Source organism: Heterodontus francisci, chromosome 14 (assembly GCF_036365525.1).
Source record: "Heterodontus francisci isolate sHetFra1 chromosome 14, sHetFra1.hap1, whole genome shotgun sequence".
Classification (NCBI taxonomy): Eukaryota; Metazoa; Chordata; class Chondrichthyes; order Heterodontiformes; family Heterodontidae; genus Heterodontus; species Heterodontus francisci.
Window position 1 is genome coordinate 99,176,189 of NC_090384.1, and position 23,331 is coordinate 99,199,519.

The following is a 23,331-nucleotide window of genomic DNA, read 5'->3' on the forward strand; positions in this document are numbered from 1 at the left end:
TGTTAACAACTCATAGAAGAACACAGCAGTGTCATATGAGTGAGTTAGGTATCTGCTTGATAATATTGCCAGCAATATTTTCTACTATATAACTCGAGCTTCAACTCTGCCCGCCCATTGGGAATGGGACAGGCAGCATTCTCAACACTTTTCCGCTTGCTGAAGTTCCCGCTGCAGGCAGGGGATTGGGCCTCATGAATATATTAAGATCAGGGTTCAATGACACAATTCGGACCCCATACAATTTTAACCAGAAATCATGCAGTTCCTGACATGTCAGTAAAACCCAAGCAGAAGAGCCTTAGAAAATTATTTAATTTTTAATTGTTCTCTTTAGTTGTGGGGTCAGGAGCAGCAGAAGTGCCCTGGGTCTCACAACGAAGCCTTAAGCTTCCTTCTCCCTCCGCAAGCACAATGCCTCTCGAATCCCTGACACCCCATCTAAGAACATCTCATTGCTGGGGAATTGGTCCTTCGAGACCTTGCTGACAGCCTCTTATGGAATGAAATTCAGCTCCTGGCCAGCTGGTACATGCCCCTGAATTCTGGTGGGATGACACCAAGGAGTTAAAATCTCCAGGGCCCGATGTTGTCATGGGCCAGACAGTTTCCTGCCCACTTCAGCCACTGGCCCACAAAACATTTACAGGAGTTAAAATCTGAACTTAAAGGTTTGGAAGCCTAACAGGCTTTCAGTAGCAGAGATTTAAAGGTTAAAGTTAGGGAGAGATCGGCACAAAAACACTTTGAATTGTGACTTTTTCCTGAAAACACAGGAATAGGATCCAATGAACATTTACTAGTAATTTGGTAGATTTACTTAGGTAGGTGGGAAAATTGTTTTTCTTTGCTGGCTTCCACAATTAATGATTGACCTCAGAGTGACACCTGGTTACAAGTGCTCTGATCACATGGTTTTTGTGTCTAGCAACTGTTGCTAGAGATCCCAGGCTTTAGTTCTTTCCAATGCTTCACTGTGGAAGTGTTTATCAGTGAACAACCGTGATGATAGTTGTAAACTTTGAAAGAAAACATCAAAGAGCTGAAAACATAACTTCATAGAATTTTAATGCAGGTAAATCAGAATTTTTTGATAGTTTTATTAATGAAAGCACTTCTTCTCTCCTCTTAAGTATGACAGGTGCTGAAGTATCTGAAAGAGTTGAGTAAGGGCAAAAACAACACTAAAACTAAAAAAATAAATGCCTCATTCTCTATCGTTCAACCTTTACTAAAAAGTAATGGGGAATGCAGAACTTTATTTTAATGTGACAACATGAATTGCATTGTAGTAGGCCACAAATTAATTTTTGCTTTTAGTTCCATAAACATATATTCTAACTAATAATTGCCACTGGCTCTATTAATTCTAGCGATACAAAATTGAATTAGAACCATGCAAGGAATCAGGACAACAAAATGAAGAGAGAATCATGAGTGCAACACGGAGACATTGAAATTGGGATTGTCCCCAGTACAGTTTAGTGATGTCAACCATGAAAAATGAAGTGCAGCAAAATAATTTTTTAATAAGCCTTAAATCCAGAGTCTTATTTTCGTCAAGGTCAGAGTTTTACTAACGTATAAAGTCTGGTCCAACGATATGAAATACATGTTGATGGACTGAAGGGCACTGTTCCAGTTTATTTTATATTGCCCCTCTGGCAATTGTGCATGCTAAGTATGTGGGTACTGCATGGACACAATTGTCGACAGTTAAATTTTTATGTTCAGATTTAAAATAAGCACTGGCAACAACAAATGGTACAGGTAAGGTAGCATAGTGGTTATGTTACTGGACTAGTAATCTGGAGGTTGGGACTAATGATCCAGAGACACGTGTTCAAATCCCTCCACAGCAGCTGGGAAATTTAAATTTAATTAATTAAATAAATCTGGAGTAAAAAGCTAGTATCATTAATGATGACCATGAAAGTACCGAATTATCGTAAAAACCCATCTGGCTCATTAATGCCCTTTAGGGAAGGAAACCTGCCGTCCATACCCAGTCTGGTCTATATGTGACTCCAGACCTATAGCAATGTGGTTGATTCTTAACTGCCCTCTGAAATTGCCCAGCAAGCTACTGAGTTGCATTCAAGCAAGTGGCTTAAAACCACCTTCTCGAGGGCAATTAGGGATCAGCAATAAATGCTGGCCTTGCCAGCAATGCCCACATCTCAAGAATGAATTAAAAAATGGCAATCGGAATTGGATGGGTGCAGCATGTAATATGAGGAGACGAGGCATTTAGACATACAAAAAGGGTGAGACAGCATGGTTTTGTGAAGGGGAGGTCGTGTCTTACTAATTTGATTGAGTTTTTTGAGGAAGTGACGAAGATTATTGATGAAGGAAGGGCAGTGGATGTTATCTATATGGACTTTAGTAAAGCCTTTGACAAGGTCCCGCATGGCAGACTGGTACAAAAGGTGAAGTCACACGGGATCAGAGGTGAGCTGGCAAGATGGATACAGAACTGGCTCGGTCATAGAAGACAGAGGGTATCAGTGGATGGGTGTTTTTCTGAATGGAGGGATGTGACTAGTGGTGTTCCGCAGGGATCAGTGCTGGGACCTTTGCTGTTTGTATTATATATAAATGATTTGGAGGAAAATGTAGCTGGTCTGATAAGTTTGCGGACGACACAAAGGTTGGTGGAGTTGCGGATAGTGATGAGGATTGTCAGAGGATACACCAGGATATAGATCGGTTGGAAACTTGGGCGGAGAACTGGTAGATGGAGTTTAATCCGGACAAATGTGAGGTAATGCATTTTGGAAGGTCTAATGCAGGTGGGAAGTATACAGTAAATGGCAGAACCCTTAGGAGTATTGACAGGCAGAGAGATCTGGGCGTACAGGTCCACAGGTCACTGAAAGTGGCAACGCAGGTGGATAAGGTAGTCAAGAAGGCATACGGCATGCTTGCCTTCATCGGTCGGGGCATAGAGTATAAAAATTGGCAAGTCATGTTGCAGCTGTACAGAACCTTAGTTAGGCCACACTTAGAATATTGCGTGCAATTCTGGTCGCCACACTACCAGAAGGACGTGGAGGCTTTGGAGAGGGTACAGAGGAGGTTTACCAGGATGTTGCCTGGTCTGGAGGGCATTAGCTATGAGGAGAGTTTGGAAAAACTCGGATTGTTTTCACTGGAACGACGGAGGTGGAGGGGCGACATGATAGAGGTTTACAAAGTTATGAGCGGCATGGACAGAGTGGATCGTCAGAAGCTTTTTCCCAGGGTGGAAGAGACAGTTACTAGGGGACATAGGTTTAAGGTGAGAGGGGCAAAGTTTAGAGGGGATGTGCGAGGCAAGTTTTTTACACAGAGGGTGGTGAGTGCCTGGAACTTGCTGCCAGGGGAGGTGGTGGAAGCAGATACGATAGCGACGTTTAAGAGCCATCTTGACAAATACATGAATAGGAAGGGAATAGAGGGACATGGGCCCCGGAAGTGCAGAAGGTTTTAGTTTAGGCAGGCATCAAGATTGGCGCAGGCTTGGCGGGCCGAATGGCCTGTTCCTGTGCTGTACTGTTCTTTGTTCTTGTTCTTTGAGAAAAGAGCATCAGGACGATCAAACCCACCCTATCTACTTAATGGTGAAATTTCAGACGCAGATCGTCATCCCTTAACCCTGTTATCTCTTGAGTGAGAGAGAAAAGAGAGAGAAAACCTGAGGACAATTCAGGAGAAAATCAGAAATTCCTCTCTCACTCTGATGGAGTCAAACAAGGCTCGTAAAGGCAGCAGGTACCCATAACTTAACTAACCCTCTTAAAATGGAAATGTCCTTTTTCAGAAATTTGTCAAGTTCCCTTTTGAAGTGCTACAGTGACTCTATGGATTGGGTGGGAGGGAGGGAATTAGGGTTATAAATGGTCTGATTTGGCCAGGGGTTTGTTATCAGGTTATGCTAGGATTTACAGTATTTGAACCAGTCTTAAGGACTGTTGCAAGTTTAATGTCTGCCTTAGAGATTTTCTTAGGTACAGCAGTATTTACTGTAACGTTCAGGAATGCACCCGTACCTCCCAATATTTAAGCGTATGATTTTTTAAAAATGAAAGTGTAATAATGGGACCCTTCTTGTAATCTGATCTGAATAACGTGAATAATGTGTCTTTTGTGCATATCCTCATGTGCCCTTCCCAAATCTTTTTGATGATGGACTGAGAAGCTCTCTGTAGGACAAGGATAGATATAAATCTTTGAGCTGTGTTGTTTTGCAGACAGCAAGTGAACATCAAGTTACAACAAAAACAGCAATTTACATTTATAGCATCTTTAACACTGAAAAAAAATGTTCCGGTGTACTTCACAGTGAAAGCAAAGGCCACTTACATAATTTAATCTCACTACTTCCCCCCAAAATCTGAGGAAAAGTAATAAACCACACCCTGTCCTTTTTGGAAGAAAGGTAGTTCTAAAGACAAAGTCTAACTACAAAATAAAATGCCTGTCTGCCCTTTAGCTTCTAGATCTGGACCAAGGACTGCGTCTCGTAGTCCTTTGCTCAAAATCTGCTTCCCTTCTTTTCTATCAATTCTGGTCAGAGAAACCAGAGAGGCGATGTTCTGACACCTTACTGAACAGGGATCTGCCTGCTTGCTAGTCAACCAACCGAGCTACCCTCTCTCACAGGAGTATAGTCTCCACAGACACTTCATGCTGTGTCCATATGAATACAACCATCCTCATTACAATTAAGATTTGTTGACCATCTGAAATAAGATAATGAATTACTTAACGTCCCGAGTCATGCTGGCGAATGAGCCTGGATTGAGAAAATAAAACAGTTTGAAATAGACTGTGAGCTGTGACATGTTTGTCACATGAAGGTCATACCATGTATTGGTAGCAAGTTACTGTACCCAAAGACATTATTGAACCAGTTGTTTTTTGCAACAGTCCGAACAGCTTTCACGGTCATCTTTTAGTACCATTCCATGGATTATGAGGTTTAGCAAATTTACTTTCATAGCTTAAATTTCCATCTTCTCCATCTGCGGACTGTGGCCGCAGTACAACTTACAGAGTGCACTGCGGCAACTTGCCAAAATTTCTTCAGCAGCACCTTCACCGCCAAGTCAGACACCATCCTGACTTGGGACTATATCATTGTTCCTTCACTGTCACTGGGTCAAAATCCTGGAACTTACTCCCTAACAGCACATGGGCTGCGGCAGTTCAAGAAAGCAGCTCACCACCACTGTCTCAAGGACAACGACTGCTGACTTTATGATGGAGGGAAGGTCATTGATGAAGCAGCTGAAGATGGTTGGGCCTAGGACTCTACCCTGAAGAACGCCAACAGCAATGCCTGGGTCTGAGATGATTGACCTCCAACAAGCACAACCATCCTTTGTGCCAGGGGTATGACTGCAGCTATTGGAGAGTTCTCCCCCTGATTCCCATTGCCTTCAATTTTGCTCAGGATTTTTGATGCCATACTTGGTCAAAAGCTGCTTTGATGTCAAGGGCAATTACTCTCATCTCAGCTCTGGAATTCAGCTCTTTTGTCCATGTTTGGACCAATGATATAATGAAGTCTTGAGCTGAGAGGCCCTGATGGAACCAAAACTGAGCATTGGTGAGCAGATTGTTGCTGAGTAAGTGCCGCTTGATAGCATGTTGATGCCGCCTTCCATCACTCTGCTGATGATTGACAGTAAACTGGTGGGGCGGGAATTGGCTGGAATTTGTCCTGCTATTTGTGGACAGGACAATTTTCCACTTTGTCAGGTAGATGCCAGCGTTGTAACTGTACTGGAACAGCTTGGCTAGGGGCACGGCTATTTCTAGAGCAAAGGTCTTCAGCACTATAGCTGAGATGTTCTTGGGGCCCATGGCCTTTGCTGTACCACTGTTTCTTCATTGTCGCTGGGTCAAAATCCTGGAACCTCCTACTGAACAGCATTGTAAGAGTACCTTCACCACATGGAATGCAGCAGTTCAAAATGGTGGCCTTACACCACCTTCTAAAGGGCAACTAGGAATGTGCAATAAATGCAGGCTTTGCAAATAATGCCTTTATCCCAACAATTAATTTTTAAAAAGTTCCCATGGTGCAATCTGAACTTACAATCTCTGGGTTGCTCGTTTAGTATCATAATCATTAATCTATAAAATAATGTTTTACTCTGAGGCTCTACCTATTGTTTTCATAGTGAGAAGTTCTGAAACAATTACCAAAACTCCTGTGGTATTGCTCATAGTAAGTCAAGGGATGTGCTGTTTTAGAAGGATAGGAAAATTATTCCTATCACTGTGTGATTGGCCATTTAATAATTTGTAGACATTGCTGAACCAGTATATTCTTCGAGATAGGACCCGATACACACAGATTGTTTTCAAAGCTCTCTGTTTTCCTCCAGCAATTTCTTTCTTTTTTTTACCTTAGCTTGCCTTAGCTTAGTGGGTGAGTGGTTAACAGGCCATACCTACAGTTTGTTTATGACTTCAGATGTAGATGAAAGAAAATAATTGGCTGCAACATCTGTCATTGAGTCTGCTCTATTGATAGTCACATAGACACAAGCCTTAAGGATATCTACCTTGTGGCTGAGCATCTCGGCACGGCCACCAACCACTAACTAACTTGGCAATCATTCTGTCATGAGGTCAGCATCATGCCTTAGCAACAATCCTTGATTTTGAGGAAATTACTTTTTAAGCTGACATTGGGAAGTTGTATTACATAGTATACATATATTTCCAGAATGCTTTTGATAAAGGTTCCACATGAAAGACTGCTATGCATGTTTAGGCAATGGACATCGATGGTGAAATCTGAATGTGGATTAGAAATTGTCTGAAAGAGAGGAAGCAGCAGGTACTAATTGGGGGAGTAATGTTGGGTTATGGACATGCACTAAGTGCAGTGTCCTGGGGATTGTTGCTAGAGTACCTACACTCCTAATCTCCATGAAATCATCATAGCATTTTGACTGCAGCATATTTTCATGACAGCTTAGGGGTCTGCATTGTCAGCAGTTTAGTTGGATCAATGATTTTGACATTCTTTAATGCAGTATTAAGGGAGTGCTGAAGTGGGTAAGAAGAACTGTCAATGCAAAGGGGCTTTGTGGAACTGTTTAGGGAAGGGGAATTGTGTGCTGAATGATGTTCCTAGTGGTGCCATGGTTCTGCTTGTATCTGAGCTGTTCAGACCTGGTGGGATTGTAAACTGGGTCTGCACTGAGTGTTGCTGAAGGCACAGAGTGTGAAGAAAGGAGTTTTGTTTGTGAGTGGATTTTAAGGGTTAATCTCTCTGAAGTCTAGCTTTTGTTTTGTTTACATTTAGCAATTAATTGAATTACTGTTTAAGTTAAGAGGAAAGTTAGGTTTCTTACAGATTTAAACAAGGATATACAAGCTGTCTGTGAGTAGCTATAGCTGGTTAATTAGGGAACTAGCTTAAACTGGTTTCTGAACTCTAGCAGAGCTGAGACAGCATTGTTTACAGGAAGCATAAATTCAAGGGACTCTCAGTGCTGCTTGTCTGCACTGAGTGCTGCTGGAGGTACAGAGTGTGAAAAAAGGAATTTGGTAAGTGAGGGAGTTCGGTAAGGAGGGGAACTATAAATTAAGAGAGAAAATAAATTTGTCTGCACTGAGAACTACTTGGAGTGCACAGAGTGTAAAGTGTGAGTTAGGGCATGAGGGAATTCAATGAGGGAGGTGCTCCTTTCTTTTTCTACTTTTTTTCACCCTTCAGTAGCTGGCTGTCTCTTCGGTACAGGGGAAGAAGCTGATTGATGGTAACTGGTAAGTTATTTTACTTCTAATTATAATAAATAGTTTTTAAAGTTATGATATGGCAGGTCAGCTCGGCCAAGTTGAATGTACATCCTGCGGTATGTGGGAAGTCATGGATGCACCACATGTCCCAGATGAACACATCTGCAGGAAGTGCCAGTGGCTGCAGAAGCTTGAACTCTGGATTTCAGAACTTGAGCAGCGACTGGAGTCATTGTTGTGCATTCACGAGGCAGAGGACTACATGGATAGTACGTTTAGGGAGGTGGTCACAACGCAGGTTAGGAGCATGCAGGCAGATGGGGAATGGGTGACTGCCAGGCAGTCTAGGAGAACCAGACAGGCAGTGCAGGAGTCCCCTGAGTCTATCTTGTTTGCTAATTGGTTTCCATTTGGGATCCTGGTGAGGACAATGGTTCCCCAGGGGAGTGCAGCCAGAGCAAAGTCTGCGGCACCACTGCTGGCTCAGCTGTACAGGATGGGAGGAAGAAGAGTGGAAGAGCAATAGTGATAGAGGATTCGATAGTTAGTGGATCAAACAGGCGTTTCTGCGTCAGTAGATGTGACTCCAGGCTGGTGTGTTGCCTCCCTGGTGGCAGGGTCAAGGATGTTACGGAGCGGCTGCAGGACATCCTTCTGGGGGAGGGTGAACAGCCAGAGGTTGTAGTCCACATTGGTACCAATGACATAGGTAGGATGAGGGATGAGGTCCTGAAAGCAGATTTTAGGAAGCTAGGAAGGAAATTAAAAAGCAGGACCTCAAGAGAAGTAATCTCAGGATTACCCCCAGTGCCACGTGCTACTGAGCATAGGAATAGGAGGATTGATCGATTGAACACGTGGCTGGAGAATTGGTGTAGGAGGGAGGGCACCAGATTTCTGAGGCATTGGAACTGGTTCTGGGGCAGGTGGGACCTGTACAGGATGGACAGGCTACATCTTAACCGGACTGGAACTAATTTCCTCGCAGGGAGATTTGCTAGTGCTGTTGGGGAGGGTTTAAACTAGCTTATCAGGGGGATGGGAACCTGAGGGGTAACTAAAATTTGAAGGAAGTAAAGTTGGTAACAGGAGGTAGAAAAGTAGCAAGTGACATTAGAAGACAGGTGAAACAAAGGCAAGCATCAACTTGGTTTAGCATACACAATAATGTCAAGAAGACAAGGTTACCTGAATGCATGCAGCATTAGCAACAAGGTAGATGATTAAAGACCCAAATAGAGGTAAATGGGTATGGTCTCAATTGCCATTATGCAAATGTGGCTACAGGGTGACCAAGACTGGGAACTGAATAGTCAAGGATATTCAACATTTAAGAAGGACAGGAAAAAGGAAAAGGAGGTGGTGTTGTGCTGATAATAAGGGATGGAATCAGTACATTAGTAAGAGAGGATCTCAGATCGGAAGAACAAAACGTGGAATCTGAAATAAAAACAAGAAACTCTGGAAATACTCAGCAAGTCTGACAGCATCTGTGGAGAGAGAAGCAGAGTTAACATTTCAGGTCAGTGACCCTTCATCAGAACCCCTTGCTTTTATTAAAATGTGGAATTTGGATGGAGCTAAGAAACAGCAAGGGGCAGCAAACATTGGTAGGAGTTGTTTATAGGCCACCAAACAGTAGTGGTAGTGTGGAGCATGGTATTAATCAGGAGATTAGAAAAGCATATAGAATGGGTAATACGGTAATTATGGGAGAATTCAATCTACACATAGACTGGGTAAACCAATTGAGCACTAATGCTGTGGAGGACGAGTTTCTGGAGCATGTTAGGAATGGTTTTCTAGAGCAGTATGTTGAGGAACCAACTAGAGGACAGGCTATTTTAGATCTAGTATTATGTAATGAGAAAGGGATAATTAATAATTTTGTTGCAAAAGAACCTTTAGGGATGAGTGACCATAATATGATAGAATTTTACATTATGTTTGAAAGTGAGGTAATTCAATCTGAAGCCAGGGTGTTAAATGTGAACAAAGAAAATTATAAAGGTATGAGGGGCATGTTACGACCAGGTGAGAAAGAGGTCGAGGGTTTGCTTTCAGTCTTCACCTGGTCTTACCGTAACTGGGTTTAATTTTAAACACATTGTGTTTTTAGCTCCCCCTTGGTGAATCCTTGTTCACCACTTTCCAATTGTAAGGCAAATAAACCAGCAAACAAACAGGCTTTCTTAGGTTTAAAGAAGAAAAATTGAAATTTATTAAAGTTAAACTTAAACTTTAATTGGGTGGACACCTACGAGTTCCTACAGATTGGAGCGTAGCTAATGTAACCCCACTATTTAAAAAGGGAGGTAGAGAGAAAGCAAGGAATTATAGACCAAATAAAAACAAGAAATGTTGGAACCACTCAGTAGGTCTGGCAGCATCTGTGAAAAGAGAAGCAGAGTTAACGTTTCGGGTCAGTGACCCGAAGAAGGGTCACTGACCCGAAACGTTAACTCTGCTTCTCTTTTCACAGATGCTGCCAGACCTGCTGAGTGGTTCCAGCATTTCTTGTTTTTATTTCAGATTTCCAGCATCCGCAGTATTTTGCTTTTATTGAATTATAGACCAAGTCAGCCTGACGTGGGTAGTGGGGAAAATTCCAGAGTCCATTATCAAAGATTTTATAGCAGAGCACTTAGAGAACAGTGGTAGAACCAGGCAGAGTCAGCATGAATTTACGAAAGGGAAATCATGCTTGATAAATCTACTAGAATTCTTCGAGGATGTAACTAGTAGAGTTGATGAGGGGGAGCCTGTGGATGTGGTTTATTTGGACTTTCAGAAGGCTTTCGACAAAGTCCCACATAAGAGATTAGCATGTAAAATTAAAGCACATGGGATTGGGGGTAGTGTATTGTGATGGATAGAAAATTGGTTGGCGGACAGGAAACAAAGAGTAGGGATAAATGGATCTTTTTCCGAATGGCAGGCAGTGACTCGTGGGGTACCGCAGGGATCGGTGCAGGACCTCAGCTATTCACAATATACATTCATGATTTAGATGAGGGAACTAAATGTAATATCTCCAAATTTGCAGATGACACAAAACTGGGTGGGAGGGTGAGTTGTGAGGAGGATGCAGAGAGGCTTCAGGGTGATTTGGACAAGTTGAGTGAGTGGGCTAATGCATGGCAGATGCAGTATAATGTGGATAAATGTGAGGTTATCCACTTTGGTAGCAAAATCAGGAAGGCAGATTATTATCTGAATGGCTATAAACTGAAAGAGACCTGGGTGTTCTCATACACCAGTCGCTGAAATTAAGCATGCAGGTGCAACAGGCAGTAAAAAAGGCAAATGGTATGTTGGCCTTCATAGCGAGAGGATTCAAGTACAGGAGCAGGGATGTCTTGCTGCAATTATACAGGGCCTTGATGAGGCCACACTTCGAATATTGTGTGCAGTTTTGGTCTCCTTATCTGAGGAAGGATGTTCTTGCTATAGAGGGAGTGCAGCGAAGGCCTACCAGACTGATTCCTGGGATGGCGGGACTGACGTATGAGGAGAGATTGAGTCGGTTAGGATTATATTCGCTGGAGTTCAGAAGAGTGAGGGAGGATCTCATAGAAACCTATAAAATTCTAACAGGACTTGACAGGGTAGATGAGGAAGGATGTTCCCGCTGGTGGGGGAGTCCAGAACCAGGGGTCATAGTCTAAGGATATGGAGTAAACCTTTCAGGACTCAGATGAGAAATTTCTTCACCCAGAGAGTGGTGAGCCTGTGGAATTCGCTGCCACAGAAAGCAGTTGAGGCCAAAACATCGTATGTTTTCAAGAAGGAGTTAGAAATAGTTCTTGGGTCTGAAGGGATCAAAGGGTATGGGGCGAAGGCTGGAACAGGTTAATGAGTTGGATGATCAGCCATGATCATAATGAATGGCGGAGCAGACTCGAAGGGCCGAATGGCCTACTCCTGCTCTTATTTTCTATGTTTCTATGTTTCTATGGATACATGACGTGCCCACGCAAATAGAGACAGAAAAGAGCAGAAGAAAAATAGAGTGGAAAAGTTTGAGGCAATATCTGAAGAGTTTTTGTTACAGTTCTTTGAGCTCACTGTAGAGTCCTTGATTGTAGGTAGATCTTGCTTTTCGTTGGGGCCCTGTATTCTTCTTAAACCTTGTTCGCTGTAGGAGACTTTTCTCTCTTGGGGTTCATGTGTCTTCAGTAGATTCAGCGAGGTGTGAGAAAGAGATGGGAGCAGACAGGAGAGATCTTCTCAGTCCAGGAGCAAACAGACACTCTCAGTTCAAACTGTTTGTACAATTCGGCTGCATTTGCTGACAACGCAACCACTAGGTGGCGCTGCAGTGGCACACGCGCAAATGTAGCCTGTGCCACTAAAACGTCACAGTCGGTGACATCAGGCAGCTGCCAGGACTAAAGATGACGCTGCTCAAATAATCACACGAAGGCAACCTAAACACATGGCAGCACACAATGGCCGGAGGGAGTGAGCGAGCGGGCCGGGGAGGGAGTGAGCAAGTGGGCTGGGGAGAGAGTGAGCAAGCGGGCTGGGGAGGGAGTGAGCGAGTGGTGGGGGGGAGTGAGCGAGCGGGCGGTGGTGGGGGGAGAGCGCATCTGTCACCACCAAGATCTTCGGCCGCGCTCTCCCCGCTTCCCCCACACCCACTCTCTCCCCGCTTCCCCCACCCTGGCTCTCTCGCCCACCACCACCCCCCCGCTCTCTCCCCGCTCTCTGCCCGTGTTACGTGATGACATCATCTGCGCATGTGCCAACCAGCCCTGGCAATGCGGAACGCAGCGCACGCGCAGAGAATAGGAGCCAATCTGTACATGTGTGCAGATTGGTGCAGTCTGATGACGTCAGCTGCCTCTGCGTTGTCAATAATCACTTTGTTCAGGAAAACACAGGTTAGTCATGTGACTAACTGGTCTGACCACATCTTGGATTGTATCACTTTAGCAGTCTCTGGAAAGCTCCTGTTACACACAATACCTGGTGATCAAGGTCCATTGTGGGTTGAATGTGTCAGAGAATGGTCCTTTGTCCTTCCAATCACCGTCTGTTAATATGCAAATATCTTTTCAAGCCGTGGCTGATCTGTTTAACAATTCATTTCTTCACTCCAGTAACAGTTTCATATCAATGTTCATGACAAAATTAAAGTGCCTCATTCTTGGCAGGTGGGGCCAAGCATGAAATCTCCACACCCAGTGGATTAAAATGCGATTTGAGAAAAGGCGCATTTCATTAAAAAGGTCGAGAGAAAATATAAGATACAGAAAAAAACCCATGCATTTCTCTCATTCGTCACAAATCACCCCTTTTTTGGCATCTCCATAAACATGTGGTTCTATTTTGGGGATGTTTCTCTTCCGTTTGCCCATTTCCATGACTGCCTAGGGCCTTTGTTCCTGCTGAGGTAATTTTTTTTCCCCAGGAGAGTCAGCAGTGGGCGGATCTATCCTGAACTCTCCTTCAGTGCTTTGCTGAATCATGCAAAGGCTTTTGACTTTTGGGGGATGGGTGGTTTTCTTTTTTCTGACTGTGGGGGAGGATTCTTTGCTAATATCTCCTTTGTCCTCGGGACACTCGTGCCTGCAGGTATTTGTGCAGACTCTACTGCACTACCCTGTGGCACTTTGACTAGGTGAGGCATCACCCTCACAGATTCTCTGCCCCCTAGAGGTCTTTCTTCATCTCTGCAGGTTCCTGTAAATGCTGTTAGCAACTCTGGTGTGGTGCTTCTAGTGTCTGAATTTACATAGGAGGATGTGGGGTCTAACTTTTCACATTTTGCAGGGCTGGCTCACCGGACGATAAGGGCTTTGACGCAGGATTGCTCCTGGACTTCCTTTAACCTGCCCACTTTTACCCCTTCACTTTCTAAACTTTTGCAAGCCTTGTGCCTGTCCCCTTTTGTTCTCAGTGGGGGTCCTTTACAGTTCACCAGCCCTCTGCTGGAGGGACCACCTAACACCGGTACAAGACTTAGGGGTGCAGGTTTCACTGTAGGTTGGGGTTTACCCTCAACCTGGCACATGTGGCAACTCCTGCAGTACTCCACCACATCTTTGTCAAGTTTTGGCCAGTCAAACTACTGTATTATGCGGGCTTTGGTCTTTTGTATACCGGCATGTACAGCCACTGTAGTCTCGTGGGCCCTTCTTAATATTTCTCTCCGGTACCCCTGCTGCACCACTAACCGGTGAACTACTGTCCACTCCTTGCTCTCAGGCCTGTGAGGAGAACTCCATTTCCTCATCAGTACCTCATTCTTTAAATAGTAACAGTCAGGGACTCCCTCTGCTACACTGGGCAGTCTGAGCTAACTCTTGCAATACTGGGTCGGCTCGCTGAGCCTAAGCTAGGGAAAAGCCATTTAATTCATTCCCTGGGTCTCCTAACTTTCCAAAGAAAGTCTTGGACAGGCAGAACTCATGGTCATCTGCCTGCAATGCCAATGCAGTCTCCTCCTGGGGAGCTGGTTTGATCATGGCCTGATCCACTACACATTCAGGGAAACTGCAGGGGTCCGTCTCCTGCCACTGCCCTGTCTCTCTGACCTCCTGCGGTCTTTCTTTAGCTACTCGGTGGAGGGGGGGGGGGAGGTGGGGGGCTACCACATTCACCCCTGCCTGATCATTAACTTGGAGCAGGTCAACCTTGTCCACAGGCAAACTAGGGACAATCCCTACAGTCACCGGTCCTGAAACTAGGTCGCACTCCAGGTGCACCCGGTGTACAGGTACAGACATACACTGCCCACCAATACCATTCACCAACATTCTGGTGTTCACTGCACTCTCTGGGGGAAAGGTCAGTCCTTTTCCTAGTAAAAGGGATCTAGTGGCCCCTGTGTCCCTGACAATTACTATGGGCTGGCTGGCCCCACTCGAGGGGTGTGGGGTTACTTTCCCTTCAGATACAAAACCCTGATAGCCTTCAGGATTCCTATTAGCTTTTCCTGCATTAGGCATAGTAAGCTTCCTGGGTTGCACTCTTACTGCAGTTAAAGCCACAGCTTGTTCTGCTGTGCTGTCCTTGAGGTTTGCGTCTTCACTGAGCGTGTGTGCCCTGATTAACCCTACAGATTTTCCCTTTCGTTTCCAGCAGTCAGTTTTTAAATGCCCTGCTTTATTACAATGGAAGCACACAGGTCTCCGGGTCTCACTCTTGCTCACAGCATCTTCCTTTTTGGCTCAAGGAGGACCCCTGTGTCTCCTGCTTTCCTTTCTCTTCCAAGGCTGCCTGGGCAGATATCACCTTCCCACTCTTTGTCCTTTTCGGATTTGTCATAGAGTCGTACAGCATAGAAACAGGCCCTTCGGCCCACCGCGCCCATGCCGACCATAATGCCTATCTATACTAATCCCACCTGCCTGCATGAATTCCATATCCTTCTATGCCTTGCTCATTCAAGTACCTGTCCAGATGCCTCTTAAATGTTGCTACTGTTCCTGCCTCCACCACCTGAAATCTTGCCTACTTTTTCATTGGGAACAATTTGACTTGCTCCTTCCAATTTCTCATTTGTCTGTGGGTCAATCCCGGATGAGCCTGCAAATGTCTGTTACGACCAGGTGAGAAAGAGGTCTTGGGTTCCCTTTCAACTTTCAGCTGGTCTTACCGTAACAGGGTTTAATTTCAAACACACTGTGTTTTTAGCATTCCCTTGGTGAATCCTTGTTCACCGCTTTCCAATTATAAGGCAAAAAAAACAGCACAAAAGGCTTCTTTAGGTTTAAAGAAGAAAACTTATATTTATTAACTTAAACTCTAATTCAGTTGACACCAACGTATACATGACGTGCCCAAGCTAGCATGCATACGCAATACACACATGCAAATAGAGACAGAAAAGAGCAGAAGAAAAATAAAGTGGAAAGGTTTGAGGCAATATCTGGAGAATTTTTGTTATGGTTCTTCGAGCTCTCTGGAGAGTTCTTGCTTGTAGGTAGATCTTGCTTTTTGTTGGGGCCCAGTATTCTTCTTAAACGTTGTTCTCTGTCGGAGACTTTTCTCTCTTGGGGTTCATGTGTCTTCAGTGGATTCAGAGGCTTGTGAGAAAGAGATGTGTCAGGCAAACTCCCCACCTGCCAAGACTGAGGTACACATGATTTTGCCACATGAACATTAAAACCTAAATTTGCAAGCCCCTGACTGGAAAGACATTTGCGTAGTAACAGATAGTGTTGGAACAAAGGGACCTTGCTTCCCCAATACACAGACAAAGTGGTCAGACCAGTTTTAGTCACATGACTGACTGACTGTTGGAGTTTTTTGAATTTGAACTTCCAACAGGGAAAGAAATCATAAAGCTCCTTCTCTGAGAAGACCTCTCTCCTGTCTGCTCTCATCTCACTCTCACCTGCTTCAGAAACTGTTGAAGACATATGAACCCCAAGAGAGAAAAGTCTCCTATAGTGAACAAGGTTTTAGAAGAATACTGAGCCCCAACGAAAAGTAAGAGCTATTTACAATCAAGGACTCTATGGTGAGCTGGAAACACAGAAACAGTAACAAGCCCCACCCCACCCCCCCCCCCCCACCCCCACCATCTTTTTAGAAACTGCGGCAAAGGTCTCCATTTTATTTTTCTTCTGCTCTTTTCTGTCCCTATTTGCATGCATGTATAGTGTGTGCATACCAATGTGGGCATGTTATACACCAGTAGGTGTTAACCATATTAGAGTTTAAGTTTAAACTTCACTTTTCTCCTTTAAACCAAAGAAAGCCTCCTTATGCTCATTTCTTTGCCTTATAATTGGCAAGCTGTGAACAAGGATTTACAAAGGGGGAGCTCAAAACACAGTGTGTTTAAAATAATACCCTGTTACAATAAGACCAAGTGAAGATAGTAAAATACCCCTAGATGTCTTCCTCACCTGGTTGTAACAGATAGGAGCAGACAGGAGAGATCTTCTCAGTCCAGGAGCAAACAGACACTCTCAGTTCAAACTGTTTGTCCAATTCAGAAAAACACAGGTTGTCAAGCAGGTTAGTCATGTGACTAACTGGTCTGACCATGTCTTGGATTGTATCACTTTAGCAGTCTCTGAAATGCTCCTCTTACACATAATACCCGGTGATCAAGGTTCATTGTGGGTTGAATGTGTCAGGGAATGGCCCTTATTCCTTCCAATCACCGTCTGTTAATATGCAAATGTCTTTTCCAGCCATGGCTGATCTGCTTAACAAGTCCTTTCTTCACTCCAGTAACAGTTTAATATTAATGTTCATGACAAAATTAATATGCTTCATTCTTGGCAGGTGGGGGCCTAGCATGTCAGGCAAATTGGCTGAGGTGGATTGGGAAAATACATTGAAAGGTATGACAGTGCATAGGCAATGTATAGTCTTCACAGAATTATTACGTAGTTTACAGCAACTATACATTCCTTCAAGGCACAAAAACCCAAAAAGAAAAGGCAATCAACTGTGGCTAACAAAGGAAGTTAAGGATTGTATAAGATTAAAAGAAAAGGTCTATAAAGTTGCCAGCAATAGTAGTGAACCTGAGGATTGGGAGGGTTTTAGAATACAGCAAAGGAGGGCAAAGAAACTGATAAAGAAAGGGAAAATAGAATATGAATGTAAACTAGCAAAAAACATAAAAATGGACTGTAAAAGCTTCTATAGGTATGGAAAAAGTAAACGGTTGGCTAAGACAAATGTGGGTCCACTACCAGCAGAGTCAGGAGAATTTATAATGGGGAATAGAGAAATGGCAGAGAAGCTAAATGATTACTTTGTGTCTGTCTTCACTGAGGAAGATGCAGGAAATCTCCCAGAATTAGAGATCCAAGAGATGAGGGAGAATGAGGAATTGAAGGAAATTAGTATTAGTAAGAAGATTGTCTTGGAGAAATTAATGGGGCTGAAGGTTGTTAAGTCCCCAGGACCCGATATTTTACATCCCAGAGTGTTGAAAGAAGTAGCTATGGAGATAGTGGATGCATTGGTGATCACCTTCCAAAATTCTATAGATTCTGGAGCGGTTCCTGCAGATTGGAAGGTAGCAAATGTCACCCCACTATTTAAGAAGGGAGGGAGAGAGAAAACAGCGAACTACAGACCTCAGCCTTACATCAGAAGTAGGGAAAATGTTAGAATCTATTTTAAAGGATGTGATAAATGGACACTTGGATAATAATGATCTGATTGGGCATAGTCAACATGGATTTATGAATGGGAAATCATGTTTGACGAACCTGTTGGAGTTTTTTGAGGAAGTTACTAACAGAATTGATAAAGGGTGTTGCTGGGCATAGTATACTTGGATTTTCAGAAGGCTTTTGATAAAATCCCCCACACAAGTTTGGTTAGCAAAATTAAAGCACATGGGATAGGAGGTAATATACTGGCATGGATTAAGGATTGGTTAACGGGCAGAAAACAGATTAGGAATAAGCGGGTCATTCTCATGTTGGCAGGCTATGACTAGTGGGGTACTGCAAGGATCAGTACTTGGGCCCCAGCTGTTCACAAAATATATAAATGATTTGGATGTGGGGACCGAATGTAATATTTCCAAGTTTCTGGATGACACAAAACTAGGTGGGAATGTGTGTTATGAGGAAGATGCAAGGTGGCTTCAAGGGGATTTGGACAGACTTAGTGAGTGGGCAAGAACGTGGCAGATGGAATATAATGTGGAAAAATGGGAGGTTATACTTTTTGGTAGGAGGATTAGATGTGCAGAGTATTGCCTAAATGGTAAGAGATTAGAAAGTGTAGATGTACCTGGGTGTCCTTGTCAATAAGTCACTGAAAGCTAACATGCAGGTACAGAAAGCAATTAGGAAGGCTAATGGTATGTTAGTATAAGGGACCCCCGCTGAGATCAAAAGGGGACAGGCAGGCACATGGCTGGCAAAGGTTTGGAAAGAGAACTGAAAAAAGTAACTAGGATGCCAGGTTAAAGGAAGTCCATGAGGAATCCCAGATGAAAACCCCTGCTGTCCTGTCAGCCAACCCCAAAAAATGTGAAAAGTTAGATCCACATCCTCCTATGTAAATGCAGACTCTAGAAGCACCCCACCAGAGTTGCTGACAGCATTTACAGAAACCTGCAGAGACACAGAGAGACCTCTATGGGGCAGAGAAACCATGAGGGTGATGCCTCCCCGAGTCAAAGTGCCACAGGAGAGTGCAGTGAAGTCTGCACATATACCTGCAGGCAGGAATGTCCCAGAGAACAAAGGGGAGATTAACAAAGAACCCTCCCCCACAGTCATGGATAAAGGGAACTACCCATCCCCTGAAGTCTTTGCATGACTCAGAAAAACACTGATAGAGAGTTCATAATAGACCCGCCTCTCTCCTAACTCTCCTGGGGGAAAAAAATGACCCCAACTGGCACAAAGCCCTAGGCAGTCACGGCAATGGGCAAAATGAAGAAAAGCTTCCTCAAAGAACCATATGATTACTGGGATGCCAAAAAGGGGAAATTAGAGCAGCACTGGCACCCAGAAAAGACAATTTTAATAAGCTTTAAGATTGATGAATGAATGAAAATGAATGAGAGAAATGCATGGTTTTCTTTCTGTATCTCTCAAACCTTTTAATGAAATGAGCCTTTTTTTTTCAAATCGCATTTCATTCCCCTGGGTGTGGAGGTGTCATGCAGCCACCCCCCCCTGTCAAGAATGAGGCACACATATTTTGCCACATGGACATTAAATTTTAAAATTGTTACTGGGAAGAAAAGTAGGCCTATTACAAGGGGTTGCCAGGCCTCTGGCTGGAAAGACATTTTTTCATACTCGCACACAGTGTTGGAACAAAGGAACCAGTCCCTGCCCCAATACACAGAGACCTGGTCAAACCAGTCAGTCACGTGACCACCTGCTTGCCAACTAGGGGACCTTTAAATTAGAGAAACAGTGTTTAAAGGCAGAAAGCTGTTTGCTCCTGAACTGGCAAGACCTCTCGTGGCTGGCTCGCTGCAGCCTCTCCTGTCTGCTTCGATCTCTTTCTCACAGAACTGAAAACCACTGAAGATACATAAACGCCAAGAGAGAAAAGTCTCCTACAGTGAACAAGGTTTAAGCAGAACACTGGGCCCCAACAAGAAGCAAGATCTACCTACAAGCAAGGACTACAGCGAGCTCAAAGCACAGTAACAAAAACCCCGCTTCAGAGATTGCCTCAAACCTCTCTATTTTATTTTTTCTTCTGCTCTTTTCTGTCTCTATTTGCATGTGCGTATCTCATATGCATGCTAGTGTGGGGCGCGGCGTGTATCCGTAGGCATTCACCGAATTAGAGTTTAAGTTTAAGTTTGAATAAATTTCACTTTTCTTCTTTAAACCTAAGAAAGCCTGTTCGTGCTCATTTTTGTGCCTTATAATTGGAAAGTGGTGAACAAGGATCCACCAAGGGAGTGGGGGGGGGGGGGGGGGGTGCTAAAACACAGTGTGTTTGAAACAAAACCCTGTTAAAGCAAGACCAGGTGAAAGCTATAAGGGACCCCTAGACACCTTTCTCACCTGGTTGTAGCATTAGCCTTTATCGCAAAAGGATTTGAGTACAGGAATAGTTGCTGGAGCACTGTGTGCAGTTTTGGTCCCATTACCTTAGTAAGGATATTACTGCCATAGAGGGAGTGCAACGAAGGTTCACCAGACTTGTTCCCAGGATGATGGGACTGTCCAATGAAGAGAGATTGGGGAAACTGGGCCTGTTTTCTCGAGAATTTCAAAGAATGAGAGGTGATCCCATTGAAACCTACAAAATACTTAAAGTGATAGACAGGATCGATGCAGGTGAGATGTTTCCCCTGGTTGGAGAGTCTAGAACCAGGGGACACAATTTCATAATAAGGGGGAAGTTGCTTAGGACAGAGATGAGAAAAACTTCTTTACTCAGAGTGTTGTGAATCTTTGGAATTCTCTACCCCAGAGGGCTGTGGAAGCTCAGTCATTGAGTATGTTTAAAGCAGAGATTTCTAAATATCAATGACATAAAGGGATATGGGGATAGTGTGGAAAAAGGCATTGAAGTGGATGATCAGCCATGATCGTATTGAATGGTGGAGCAGGCTCGATGGGCTGAATGGCCTACTCCTGCTCCTATGTTCCTATCGTCAGCCGTGCATACAGGGTGTATCCCTTGTCCCCAAGCAGCTATCCTATTCTGTTCTTGGAAGAATGGAATAGTGGGGGGATGGATGTGTCACAGGATGAAGGTGGCATGACATGGTCTGTAAAACTGGCACAGACTTGCGACTTGCCTGATTCTTATGCAGCGATCACACACCAGCTGGGCAAAAAATTGATAGCCTTACCTGTGGATGAAAACTGCTGGCTGGTTTTCTGGTGCCTTGATGGCTACAGGAGTGCAATTTATAATGCCCCGGACATTAGGGAAGCCAGCCACTGCTGTAAATTCTTGAGCTCCTTCATTTTCAATGTTGACCTTCATTGGGAAGATGATATATTAGTTAACCTTGGAAAATGGGGCTTTGGCGACTTGTTTGATGCAGCTAAGTACTGCAGATTGGGAGACTTGGGTTATGTTTGCTGCAGTATCCTAGATGGAGCCCAACTTCAACGATAATAAAAATGTGCGGAGATATAGAACGGGTTGCCATTCGCTACACCTATTTTACAAAGTCAAAATCTTTTTTTTATATTCTTTCATGGGATGTGGGTGTCGCTGGCAAGGCCAGCATTTGTTGCCCATTCCTAATTGCCCTTGACAACTGAATGGTTTGCTAGGCCATTTCAGAGGGCATGTAAGAGTCAACTACATTGCTGTGGGTCTGGAGTCACAGGTAGGCCAGACCAGGTAAGGACAGCAGATTTCCTTCCCTAAAGGACATTAGTGGACCAGGTGGGTTTTTATGACAATCTACCCCATTGATTCTTGGGGTTGAGATATCTGGGGAAAGAGACGGTGCTAAGTTTTGCAGCACCTCTATAGATGCAGGCTGTCTACCCAAGCTTTGGGGATTGACCTTGTCCCCCTGATTTGGAACAAGGTAAACTTCCTGCAGAGTCACTGGCATGTCACTCTTACTTCTCTTTGCTCCACTAGCACCTAGCTCCATATGTAGTATCTTAGTCAAGCTTTCTGGTGCTACAACCCTATTGTGAATTCTTACCATTCTATTTTGTCCAACTGACACACATTGTGCATCCAATGCATCAAATTCTCATTCTTCCATGGCCTTGGTACATTGTGATCTCCACCCTAATCACCATTCCCAAGAACTTTGTTCCTCTAACTATGGCCTCCAGATCATTCCCTCTTTCTCTCCTTTCCAATGTAAATATTAGAACTGCTGGCTGCTTGAACCCTTACTCTCTGAAAGTCTCTCTCTCTAAACCCCTCTGTCTCTCTTCCTTTCTTGTCTTTAAATGTCTTCTCAAAATACACCTACTTGACTATGCCTTTGACTAGTTCTCTTAACTCCTCCACTCATGCTGAGTGTCCATTTTAATTTCTCTGCTGTGGGATATTTTCAGCATTAAATGCATTGGTCTAAATGCATTCTCTCCTAGTCTGAAGTCTTGCTAGAATCTAGTGGCTATCAGATAACTGGAGGCTGCAGTGTTGTAGCTGCACCTCAGCAGCTTCACTTGTTGCTAATCAGGCACTATGTCATCAAGTTACTCCTACAGTTTATGCCCTGTCTGCAATGACAGCTGACTGTGGTTCCTCTACTATTCACATCAGCACTGGTTCTCTCCATTGTACTATAGGTTTACAGGAAATCCTGCTCTGCTGCATTTCTGCTTGCAGAGTGGCAGGGGGGGAGTTTTATGCTCTCCCCCGCAGCGAGTTTGGAAGCGGGGAGAGCATTTAATCGGGCAGGATGGTGGCTGGGGCGGAGGAACCCACCACCTTCCCATCTCCATTCTAATTAAGGTCATGGCAGGAAGGCCTGTGGATGGCCTTCCTGCCCCATCACCAATGGAGGCCCGTAAATGGGCAATTAATGCCCAATTAAGGGCCTCATACCGCCTCCGGTGGTATTAGCCCAGAGGTGGGTGAGCCTGTCACCACGTGGGGAGCATGCCAAGCAAACTCGTGTGGGTTGCTTGCTCTCTCCAGGGGCTCCCTCGTTAAAAATCACTTAGTGCCTTATTGAGAGACTCAGCATCAGGAAAAGGGGAAGCCCACTGAGAGTCACCCCTGCCCTTGCTGTTGACCTCTCTACATCCCCCTCCCCCACGACCCTCACCCTGCAAAACCCCTCTCACCCTCACTCACCTGGGGCCTGGCTCCAGCACCTGCAGTGGGTCCATTACCAGCAGCAGCCACCACCTCTGCATTGGCGCTGCTCAGCGAAAGAGCTGCCAATCTCTGATTGGCCAGCAACTCTCAACAGGCTGGACTTCCATTGCTGGGGTCCTCAATTCCGGGGAAGGGCTGCTACTGTCCACTTAAGTGCCTTATTGGCACGTAATGTGGCGGGCCTTCCCCAGAGGAGGTGATGCGGGACTCTTGCTGGCACTTCAGCTGGTGGCTGAGACTCCCATCATCCACATAAAATCGCCTTCACAGCGATCCATACTTTGGGACATTTTTGTCTCCTTCTACCAAAATGGATTTAAGATAAGCTGTTGCTACATCTCTCATTTAATTAGCAGTCATCAT

The 23,331-nt window shown here is 44.4% G+C and overlaps 1 protein-coding gene across 5 annotated transcripts in view; it reads left to right on the top strand.

Annotated features, from left to right (window-relative positions):
• The first annotated feature begins 970 nt into the window (after positions 1–970).
• LOC137377181 (doublecortin domain-containing protein 1-like) overlaps positions 971–23,331 on the top strand; it is an 822,721-nt gene continuing 800,360 nt past the window's right edge. For 3 of the 5 annotated variants that reach the window (XM_068046608.1, XM_068046611.1, XM_068046612.1), the window contains exon 1: positions 971–1,075. The gene's annotated coding sequence lies outside the window, so the exon portion shown is untranslated. Of the gene's footprint in view, positions 1,076–7,723; positions 7,774–23,331 lie in introns of all 5 variants that reach the window. The other 2 variants (XM_068046610.1, XM_068046609.1) reach the window with 2 other exon arrangements.